The sequence below is a fragment of the Balaenoptera physalus genome (assembly GCF_965194825.1).
Source record: "Balaenoptera physalus genome assembly, chromosome: 17".
Classification (NCBI taxonomy): domain Eukaryota; kingdom Metazoa; phylum Chordata; class Mammalia; order Artiodactyla; family Balaenopteridae; genus Balaenoptera; species Balaenoptera physalus.
In genome coordinates, this window is record NC_138895.1 from 58162264 (window position 1) to 58174545 (window position 12282).

The 12282-nt window shown below is 38.2% G+C and overlaps 1 long non-coding RNA gene and 1 pseudogene across 2 annotated transcripts in view; both read left to right on the top strand.

Annotated features, from left to right (window-relative positions):
• LOC309647225 (nonsense-mediated mRNA decay factor SMG5-like) overlaps positions 1-12282 on the top strand; it is a 92231-nt pseudogene that overhangs the window by 44599 nt on the left and 35350 nt on the right. The gene's annotated exons all lie outside the window — the stretch shown is intronic.
• The window catches only part of LOC309647239, a 154241-nt gene that overhangs the window by 9962 nt on the left and 131997 nt on the right, over positions 1-12282 (top strand). The window lies entirely within an intron of this gene.

Here is a 12282-nt window from a genome sequence, read left to right on the forward strand (position 1 = left end):
GACACGGACACAGACACACACAGGCACACACACACGGACACACACACAGATACACACAGACACACAGACATGGACACACACAGACACGGACACATACACAGAGAGACACACACAAAGATACAGACACACACGGACACACACAGAGACACACACACAGACAGACACACACACACACGGACACACACAGACACACATGGACACACACATGGACACACACAGAGACACACACACGGACACACACAGGACACAGACACACACACAGACACACAGACACACACCCCTCAAACCCAAAAAACACCACAACTTGGCCATAGGCAGCACTTCAGAAATGAGCTATCGTTTTACTAATCCTTTCAATGGAGGAAAATTCACTGGTTTGAATTAAGAGCCATGCAATTGAGCCCCATGTTTGAGAGATGTGATTTAGGCTTTCTGTTCTCGCTCTTTCTTGGAGTCATTGTTCCCTGCTCAATAAATCTTCCTTTCATTTTAAAATTTATTTTTCTATTCTCAACGGCTTCTCCTTTTGAAGACTAGTGTTCTGATTTCTTAAGGGCAGAATTTGAATTTTGTCCCCCAATCCCTCAGTCACTCGAAGGCAGGCTTCAGAGAGCTTCCTGGAGGTTAGCGATACCTCTTGGGGCGCTCCTTGACTATCGCTGGTAATCCAGGGGTTTTGCAAGGTCTAGCTGTTATATTTTTTCAGACTCTGGGAATTAAGGAATTGAGGAAGAGCTAACCCTCCTCCCTCTCTCTGTCCTTTGTCCTTCTCTCTGTCTCTGTCTCTGCCTCCGTCTCTTCCTCTCTCTCTCTCTCTCACATACACACACACAATACTCACAAACATACAAATGAGGGAAGGAAACACACTTATTCTAGTTTAAACTTAAACCTGGCCAAAACAAATGGGATTATGAAAATCCCCTTTGAGATTGTCATCACCCTGTCTACTCACTTTTCTCCTGTTGCAGAAGTTAAATACCACGACTTGATAAAAGATTAAGAGAGAGGAATAGTCTACAAAGTGAGGTAATTTCTGGGATCGTTGGAATTTACTGATAAGAGCTACATAAGCTCCAACAAAACTCAGAGAATTCAGGGTATAATTGTTCATTCCAACTGCTCTATGTCTGAATTGCAAAGCAGCACCTGCACAATTAATATGATCATTTTAACTAAGTGGACTGGTCAACAGTGTGATGCTGTCACTTATCAGGATAGGTTCTGAGCCAAGGTGCTTGACACTCTGAGCTACAGTTTTCTCATTTGCAGAACAAAGTTGGTAATGTCTACCCCATGGTGTTGTTCTGAGGGTGAAGTGAGAAAACATGTGTAAAGTGTCTGGCATTGTGCCTTGTTCATAGTAGTGCTTAACGAATAGAAGTTATTAATTTTGGAGAAGTGATGGAGGAGGAGTAGAAGGTGGAGAGTGGAGTTAAACAGACCTTGGTTTAGATCCTCTACTTTGTCTCCTACAGACTGAAGATCTCGGGCCAGCTACTCAATTCTCACCTGCAAAATGGTAATAATGCCACATTGTTTCCTGGGTTACTGTGCCTGCCATGTGGTAATAAGTCTACAAATGGTAACTAGTATTATTGATATTACCTGTTCGTTCCTTAAAATATTTATTGAAACCAAACCATGTTATCTGTTTAGGACCGCATTGAGTAACAAGAGAGACTATACAAAAGAATCACGTGATGGTGTTTACTTTCAAGAGGCTGACAGCTTTGCTGAGGGGTAAAAACAAGTGAAAACCTGGTCACTTAGTGTAACAGTGTGAAATAATCAACTGTCCGTAAAAAGTGATATGGTGCATAATCAAGTCTGGTAGATTGCAGAAACAGGAGCGAATGTTGGGGGTCGCCATTGTTGGGGAGGACCTATAGTAAAATTCTGGAGGGTTTTGAAGGATGAGTAGGATTTGCAGATGTGGGGACTGAAATGGACAAATATAAAGTGTGTCAGCTATATTTAAAATGGATAACCAACAAGGACCTACTGTATAACACAGGGAACTCTGCTCAATATTATATAACAACCTAAATGGGAAAAGAATTTGAAAAAGAATAGATACATGTGTATGTGTAACTGAATCACTTGGCTGTATACCTGAAAGTAACACAACATTGTTAATCAACTATACTCCAATATAAAATTAAAAGTTTAAGAAAAAGAAAAAAAAAAAGTATGTCAGATAATGACACGTGCTATGGAGAAAAATAACAGGGAAGGAGCAGGGGGAGTGCTGGATGGGTTACAATTTTAAATAGTGTGGAAGGCAAGGCTTCACTGAGAAGTCCTCAGGAGAAGTTGCCAACTGAGCAAAGAAGATGAGGGAGTGAGCCAGGTGGATATCAGGGGAGAGAGAATTCCAGGCTGAGGAAACTCCAGGTACAGAGTTCCTGAAACAGCAGCATGCTTGGAATGTTGGAGAAATAACACGGAGGTCTGTGTGGCTAAAGTAGAGACAGCAGTGGGGAAAGGTCAAGGAGAAGAGGATGGAGAAGCAATATTTTGGGGTGGATGGTAGAGGAGAGTGGGAAGTCATGTAGGGCGCTGTGTTCCATTTTAAAGACTTTGGCTTCACTTTGAGTGAGAAGGGAAATCACTGAAGGATTTGAGCACAGGAACGGCAAGACCTGACTTCTGTTCACAAAGGATCATTCTGGCTGCTGTTTTGCAAAATGGGCTATAGAAAGCCAAGGGTGGGAGCAGAGAAATAATTCAGGAGAAATTTGCAACAGTACAGGTGAGAGTTGATGGTGCCTTGAATCAAAATATCAGAAGTGAGAAGAGTTTGGATTCTGAAATTCTGGATGTATTTAGAACTACCAGGAATCACACATGAACAATGATCTCATGAGGTACTTTTAAGATAGTTAACCTTCAAACCCTTCGCTTCAGATTTATTACATTTTAGAGGTGATGAGAGGCATTGTAGGGTTGGTTGTTTTTGGTTTTTGTTTGTTTTTTGACATTGTAGGTTTTAAAATTCTTTCTTTCCTTTACCTCTATAGCACTGTTCTGGTTTGATCCCTCTCTTTCACCCTCCATTTTGTCTCCTTCACTCTATGTCCTTCCCTCATCTTTTCATCCATCCATCCATCCATCCATTAAACCCTTTACCCTTTGGGAACCCATGATGTACTACTAAGTTTCAGAACTAGTGCTTGTGATTGAGAGATGAATATAGCTCATAAAAAACTCATCGTCTAATAACGGGGACAGGCAGGTAAACAAGAAAAAGTGAAACAGTTTGACAGGAGCTATGTTAGAGAGATTAAAGACAAAATGTGGCACAAAGAAGATGTTTAACACTATCTGCCTGTCAGAGAAGTCTTCATAGTTGAAGTTTTCCCTGTCCCCTTAAATGTAAACATTCACTAACGTTCTGTTCCTTCAACCTTTGTTTTCTTTCTCCTTTTGAGGTCTCATTTGTTCCTACAACTCTATTTATTACCTCTATGATTATATCTTCCAAATCTTCATCTCTAGCCCTGACCTTTCTTTGAATGCCCTCTATTAAATTGTGTCTTCCTGGAATATTTAACCCCTCACCCTGATGGCTACTGTCCTTCTAATGCTCCAGTTCTAAACTTCAGTCATCTTTGACCCTTCTGAGTTTCCTATACCCAAGCAACTACCAAATCATGTAGAATCTACCTCTGCAGTATCTTTCTTACCCATTCTCTCTTGCTCCATTCCTGTTGCCACTGATACATTACTTCTTGGCTTGACTGTCACGATGGCCACATGTGATGGCTATGCCTTGTCTCTCCAGTCTTATCATATACTTTGCTACCAGACTCCCACACTGTTGTAAGCTTCTTGAGAGGGTAAGAATTGGCCTGACATCCCTTCTATCACTTAGCACAGAATAAGGTGCATGGTAGATGCTCAATAACTATTTTTAACTTGAAATTCTTTATCTTTTGGAAAGTGAAATTGAAATCCAAACATGTTGATTCTCAAATTTCTTGTTCATGGAAATTATCAAAGAAAGTTTGTCAAAAATTCAGATTTATGGGGCCTACTCTGCAGATATTCTACTTCAGTAATTCCAGGGTGGAGCCCATAAATTTTCATTTTTAATAAGTATTCTAGGTGATTCAGTTATAGAATTGAGAAACAACACCCAACAATATGAGATGATTTGCTTAAGCTCACTTAACACAGCTAGAAGTCAAGTTTACATCTGACTTTATTTGGATATTAAGGACACGTGGTGAAATAACTGTAAGTAATGATGCTGTCTAGGTGAATGTTCTCCTCTCTTACCTCTTGAAACTTCACACACCTGGGAGGTTTGTTTCTGTTTGTTTCTTGGTTACTCAAATCTTAGCTAAGAGACCTTATATCTCGGATATATTTTTTTTTTTTGTCTTTGAGCAGTGTTTGTGTGGCCAGTTTCATTTGGAATATATCAATTTTGAAAGTGGACAAACCCTTGTGCACTGTTGATGGGAATGTAAATTGATGCAGCAACTATGGAAAACAACACGGGGGTTCCTCAAAAAATTAAAAATAGAACCACCATAAGATCCAGCAATTGCACTTCTAGGTATATATGTGAAGGAAGCGAAATCAGTATCTCAAAGAGATATCTGCACTCCCATGTTTCTTGCAGCATTATTCACAGTAACCAAGATATGGGAACAACCTAAGGGTCTGTCAATAGGTGGATGGATAAAGAAGATGTGGTATGTATTCATATGTACCACAATGGAATATTACTCAGCCATGAGAAAGAAGGAAGTCCTTTCATTTGCTATGACATGGATTGACCTTGAGGGCATTGTGCTAAGTGAAATAAGTCAGATACAGAAAGACAAATACTATATGATCTGACATCTATGTGGAATCTAAGAAAGCCAAACTCATGGAAATAGGTAGTTGAATGGTGGTTGCCAGAGGCTGGGGGGGTGGGAGAAATGGAGGTATGTTGGTCAAAGGGTACAAACTTCCAGTTATAAGATGAATAAGTTCTGAAGATCTAATGTAAGGCACGGTGATTATAGTTAATAATACTGTATTATATACTTGCAAGTAGCTAAGAGAATACATCTTAAACGTTCTCACCACAAAAAAAGAACTGGTAATTATGTAACATGATGGAGGTATTAGCTAATGCTATGGTGGTAATCATTTCATAATATATAAGTGTATTAAATCAACACCTTGTATACCCTAAAACTTACACAGTGTTATATGCCAATTATATCTCAAAAAAGCTGGAAAAAAAGAAAATGGATAGAATCACCTAAGGATTTCAACATATTCGTTTTGATCTCTACATTTTTAAGAGCATTGACATAGAGTAGAAATTTTGTTTTCAAAATGAAATATATTGGCACAATACATTTTTATTTGAGATGTTAATTGATCAGTTGAATATGGACTAATGCTTCTGTCTACAGAGCTCTGTCAGCCGGAAAAAAGTGATTTTGTTTTAAATTTTTAACCTCTTGTCAACAGTAATGACAATTCTAAAATGAAAATGATGAGCCTGGAATAGATTTTAATTATTTTAAAAGGAAAAAAAAATCCCCTCATTTAGCAGAAGTATTCCTTAGTTTACAGGTTCCCTTTGGTGTAGAGAATAGATACATTTTGTGTGTGTGTGTGTCTGTATGTGACTTTTCAAAATTGTTGAGATGCCAAGTGCATGTGAATCATGCCTTGTGGGATAGAGTTAATATGTGCTTTTCCCCCACAGTAAAGATTTTGTTGCTTGTACTTGAGTTCAGCGTTTTTTCTAGACACCACTGTCTTTCTAGTCTAACAACTGTAGACAAATCCCAGTCTGTCTTGGATGGAGAGTATGACAATTTTAATTTTTACAACCTTGCCTTAACTTATCTTTCATCTCTTCTCACGCCAGTGTCCCAACAGGTATACAACATGAGAATAAGAATTAATTTTTTTTTTAATATACACTTTTTCAAACCTCTTTTCACTTGCTTGCTGTCCCCTTTAACTGACATACACTTCCTTCTCTTGGTTAGGTTACACTCTTCAGAGCTGAGCACTACCTTTGAAATACTACCACTTCCACTGCTAACAATAGCAACAAAAATGACAACAGTTATTTACAGAGCAATTACCTTGTGCCAGGAAATGTTTTACCATCAAAACAACCCTACAAAGTAGATGTTCTTAAATTCTTATTTTTTAGGTGAAGAAACTTAGTAGACCAGAGAGGTTAAGTGACCTGCTTAGGTCACACAGAAAGTGAAACCACTAGGTGGCATTTCAGGGGGGCTCCAAGGAGCTCTGGTCCTTTATGTCTCAGCACAGAAAGAATTCAGCGAGAGGCAAAATGATAGATAAGAAGTGGTTTATTAGAATAGGATGCTTGTGAGACTTACAAGCAGGCAGGCGAGGGTTGCGCCACCCTGAGTACTTAGTGGGCTACAGTTTTATAATGAAAGAAAGAGTGGGGAGGGGGAAAAGACCACCTTCTTCCTCATTCTTGAGTAGACATCATACTTCCATCATCAGCTCTTCCTCCAGGTTGGGCAGGAGAGTTTTCTTTTCCTTACCTGGTCAAGCCAGGACTGTCATGGCACTATGGAAAAATTATTTCAGGTCTCAGTACAATAAGGGTCTTTCACTTTGAAATGTCACCTTTCCATAAATTATTGTTTTTTATGTGTGCAGAGAGCATGTCCTAAGGGTCATTAACTTACTGAGCTCGTTGGGCAGAATATAGGTCTCAAGCCACCATTTGTTTATTGTTTTGAGGCATGTCTCATGCTTCTATTGCATGGTTTTTTTGTTAAGCAAACCTGCTTGGTTTTGTGGTTAAGAAAACCTGCTTTCTTGAGTGATCATTAACTTACAGGGGTCTCCCATACTTCTTTTTTTTTTTACTTACAATCCCCTAGTGGGATTAACTATTTAATTACCTACTTTGTCCCTTTACTCTGTCCCTATCAAAAGTAAGACTAAGAATCTGTTTGAACCCTATATGACTGAGTGCAAAGTTGATGGTTTTAATCACCGTTCTCTGATGTACAGATATTCTCAGTGGCCAAAAGCTCATTGCTCAAATATGACTATAGATACTATTTCATCAGTTTCTCATTATCACACGAGATAGTAAGCTCTTTGAAAATGTATTTTTAACTTAGTACCTGGACTATAATAGGTATCAAATAAATATTTACTAAATGAATTGGATAGATGAACACCCCTTAGATCCTTTTGAAACTCACAAATAAAGCAGATTTTGAATTTCTGCAAGTGTTTTGGTCAGCAGTGAAAATATTTAGATTCTTATATTCAGAGTTTTCCTAAGTCCTACAAAGATCCATGAAAACCACTGAATTGAGAATGAAGGAAAAGTTGGCAGGAAAATAATTGGTATCACTAATACTTCTTAACAATAATTATTGCTACTACTGCACATGATTACAACTGCAATATAGGGCTTTTCATTATTCCGGAGATGTATACTCACTTTATTTCACCTGTAGATAAGTAGGCAATAATTGTTACAAGTAAAAAGAAGAACTTAAATTTTTCTTTGGTGTTTGATATATCTAATACCATTTGCTAATAAATATTTATGTTTTAGAATACTGAGTGATTCAATATTGAAAATTCTCTTGTTGAGTGAGTTCTAAAGATTTTTTTAAAAATTTTATTTATTTATTTATGGCTGTGTTGGGTCTTCGTTTCTGTGCGAGGGCTTTCTCTAGTTGCGGCAAGTGGGGGCCACTCTTCATCGCGGTGCGCGGGCCTCTCACTATCGCGGCCTCTCTTGTTGCGGAGCACAGGCTCCAGACGCGCAGGCTCAGTAGTTGTGGCTCACAGGCCTAGCCGCTCCGCGGCATGTGGGATCCTCCCAGACCAGGGCTCGAACCCATGTCCCTTGCATTGGCAGGCAGATTCTCAACCACTGTGCCACCAGGGAAGCCCCTAAAGATTTTTATTTCTGACATGATTGTAATTTTAAATGTGGTGTAAAAGGTTCCAAAAGTTATGAATCATGAAACCTGATATTGTATGTCCTGATGCAAAATTTTTGGGAAACTTCACCTCTATCTCTTTTTGTTTCTACTTTATGTTTTATAGATTTCCATTTTTATTGATTCACAGTTTCCATCATGGAAACAGTTTCAATTTCCGAGCACTCTTGATAAAAAAAATCCACATCACAATGATTTTTTTATAGCAAATATTAGGCAAAAATTTAAGTTAAAAAAGAGACATACACATAGAGAAAAGGAAATAAATAGAAAAGGAACCTTCTATCTATAATGAGATTCACAGTAGATCCCCTTTAAATCAAATGACACTAGTGAAATAACATGATTTTACTGATGAAAACAAAGTAAATATAAGTTTATAGCAACACTAACATTTAGCACAATTCTTCGCTAGTAATAGGCCTTGGGTAAATTTTTGGTGAGGAGCAAATAAAGTGAAATGGACATCTGAGGGCATGTTTGCAGACTGATGCAAAGTCAGTGCCTCTCTCTGGAAGAACATTGGCTACATGAGGGAACGGTGGTGAAACAAGAAATTTGGCTGGTGAATGAGGTGTCTTGAATGCCAGATATGGAGTTTTGGACTTCATTTGCCACAGAATGAGGAATCATACAAGGTTTCTCTGCAGAGAATTAACATGATTAAAGCAATATTTTAGAGAAGATGAATTCAGTGCTGTATGTAGTACTGAGGATAGAAAAACTCTAGGCACTTAACTAGAGGAAAATTGCAATAGTCTAATATGAGAGGTACAGAAAGATAAACTGGAATGAAAGCTGACATTTCTGGCTCTGAGATCACAATCAAACAAAAAAATCAGAGAGGGATTCTTTGAAGTAACAGAAGGAAAACACTTGCATGCATTAATGAATTCCCATTTATTCCTTGAGTCGTTTTTGAACATTTACCATGAGCCACCCCTGTGTCTACCAAAGTTGGAGAGATGCATGAGATATTTTTACCTCCAAGGAGCTTATGGTCTAAGAAGGGAGATTAAAAAATAACCCAAATACTTGCATGCATTCAGAGGATTATGTTTCCTCCTGGTAGTGATGTAAGTTTTCTCTGATAATCCTCATTTTTCTCCTTGGGTTTGTGCTTAATAGTGCTTAGTTATCTGACTGACCAGGATCAGGTAAAGTCTGTGATGTGCCATCTGTGTAAAGGACTTGGTCTCCAGTCGTTTTAATGGGTGCCTTTCAGATCCTACTTACTGCCTCAGGCTCCTTGACTGCTGTTTAGCTAATGATAAAAGAACTCAGAGCTGAGGATAAAAGAAGTGAAAGAGAAAGAAGGGGAAAGCAGCAAACCCTGCAGATACACCTAACTGGCTATCTTCCAAAACATCCTCAGGCTTTCTCAAGCTTTGATGAAGCGTTAAGATCTTGTTTTCAGGGACTGAATGTCTTTCAAATGGGTGATAGATCCTGTCGCTAGTATTAAAAAAAGAGAATTGGATGAGCCCTCTTAGCCTACTCCGTCACCATTTCACTTAATTTGAACAGCAATCAACTGATGAAGAGGGCTCAAGCTTCTAAAAAGAAAGGAAAAAATGCTTCTTTGCTACTCACCAGTCTTTGGACTCTGCCAGAAACACTGAGAGCACTTGCTAAGTAAAATGATTTAGCAGGTGGAAAGTAGTTTTACTGTATTGTAGTTCAGTACAATATGCACCCCTTTCTCCCTGAGAGTAGGTGAGGACTCAGACAGCAGCATATCTCAGAATGTAAATGAGATTTTCTGAGGATTTCTTGCTGGCTTGCTCACTGGCACAAGGTGGAGCCCAGTGTTGCATTAGCTGGGTTTTAGGAATGCACTGAAGTGTGTAAAAAGGGCATGGATGAGTGCTGGGCACATAGTAGGTGCTCAGTTAGCTCTTAAGGAAGGAAGTGTGTATTCTTCATTCACATCCCTTTAGGCTCTCTTCTTAACTGTTGCAGAAGTACAACAGAATGACATTAGAACAAAAGGGAAAACGAAAACAAAACTAATCATGTGGGGTCTCAGGTATTAAGAATGCAGCTTTGTAAAATAAGTCATGTGATTAGATGTGTATAGCTATTTAATTAATTAAATTAAATGTCTGATTTAATAATTAAATAAGTTGTTTAAATAATTAAATTGTTTAATTAATATATATTTAAATTAATTAAACAAGGAGGCAGTTGGATTCAGATGGCTCCTAATGCCCAGGCAGCCTATGTAAGCAAACCAAAATCGAAGCCTGTAAATGTCTCATGGTTAGAAATCAAAATGCTAAGGACAACTAATCATGAACAGTCAACTAGACTTTAAGCTATAGTCAATCAAATAATTTCCTTTCTTCGCTTCAACACCTTCTCTATGTAAGTCTTTCCCTGATTGCTGTGGGTGGGACACCCCTAACCACTTCTGGTTTGGAACTGCCCCACTGGAATTGTGCTTTGCTCAAACAAACTCTTTAAAATTTTAATATACCTCAGTTTATCTTTTAACAGTATGTATATATGTGTATATACACTGATATGTATGTATATACACTAATATACATGTGTAGATATATATATATATATAATTACCTCCTTTATGAAAACATTTTAGACTGTAAAAAAATACTGTTCACCTTTCTTCAAATCCAAGTGCATTCTCTGCGTATTTGCATAATAGTCACTGGATGAGATCAATTGTACAAATTGAATGTACTCACCTCCTTTTTCTTTCTTTTTGCTATTTGACCAAATGTTAGATAAAATTAGTTCACTAATTTTAGACTTTTATATGTTAACTCGAGTAATATATCCTACTACTTTTTTTCTTTTTTAAATAACAGATTAATGTTTCAAAATTAGATGCCCTTTCGCATTGTTAGTATTTACTTACATTTTTAATTCCTTAGACATATATTTTGAGCCTAGACTTCTTCATTCTGATCATCAAAGTTAAAAAAATTGCACATTAATAAAAGAGAGGATATAAGATGCTAAGACTAAAAATGACCTTCAGATATTGTTTATCTCTATATCACTTATCCAAAAGGATCATATAATTGGGCGTACAGCTATATAGCTATCAGCAGTGTGTAGGATATTCTGACTTTCTAATTATAATTAAAACTAAGGTTACTATTCCTGTTTCCAAAAAGAAAAACAATTACATGTAATGATATCTGCTCTCTAAGGGGCTCTTTCATGCCTGGGTATGAAACTCCCATGGCCAGAACAGGTAATTAGTTTTGTAGATATTATGCCAAATATAAGAGCCTTCAATTAGATTTCAGCATTCACAGTCCCCTCAAATTTTGGTAGACAGAAAAATTACCTTGGGAGCACTTTAAAATGCAAATTCCAGTGCTGGGCTTCCCTGGTGGCGCAGCGGGTTAAGAATCCGCCTGCCAATGCAGGGGACACGGGTTTGAGCCCTGGTCCAGGAAGATCCCACATGCCGCGGAGCAGCTAAGCCCGTGCACCACAGCTACTGAGCCTGCGCTCAAGAGCCCGCAAGCCACAACTACTGAGCCTGTGTGCTACAACTACTGAAGGCCGCGCGCCTAGAGCCCGTCCCCGCTCTGCAACAAGAGAAGCCACGCAATGAGAATCCCGCGCACCACAACGAAGAGTAGCCCCCGCTCTCTGCAACTAGAGAAAGCCCACGCGCAGCAACGATAACCCAACACAGCCAAAAATAAAAAAAACAAACAAATAAAGAAATAAATTTATTAAAAAAAAAAATTCCAGTGCTCCCTCCACAGAGACTCTGGTTTTGTAGGTTTGGTTCTGGATTCTGCATTTTCTCTGCTGTTTCTGGGGACGCACACACTTCACTTTGAGGAACACTCTGGGCTTCGGAACCTGCTCTTAAGGCAAATCTCACTCACATGCTCATTGTTCCAATACCTCCTACCTCTCATAACATTCTCTTTCCTCTGTAAAAACGTAAACTTCATCAAACTATATTCTTGCTAAAAAATAAAGTGATTCATTTTTGTGGGTTTCGTATTGTTCTGTAATTCTTCGTGAATTTAGGAGCAGCCTTCATGACTTTAATTTCTTGGTTTAAAATTTGCATATGAGTGAAGGAATTTCTCATGGCTAATTCAACATTTAGATGAAATAATAAATAATCACCTACCATTCATAGATTTGACCAGCGTGTTTCAGAAACTGAGGAAAAATCTACAGGGTTTCTTTAGGAAAGAAAAGATTTTGGAATAATCTAGAATTTATGCTGGGCCATTTTAGGTTGTTCCAAAATGTTACTCATTGATTAAATTCAGTTATGTGACTTTATTAGTTTTTTGTCTTT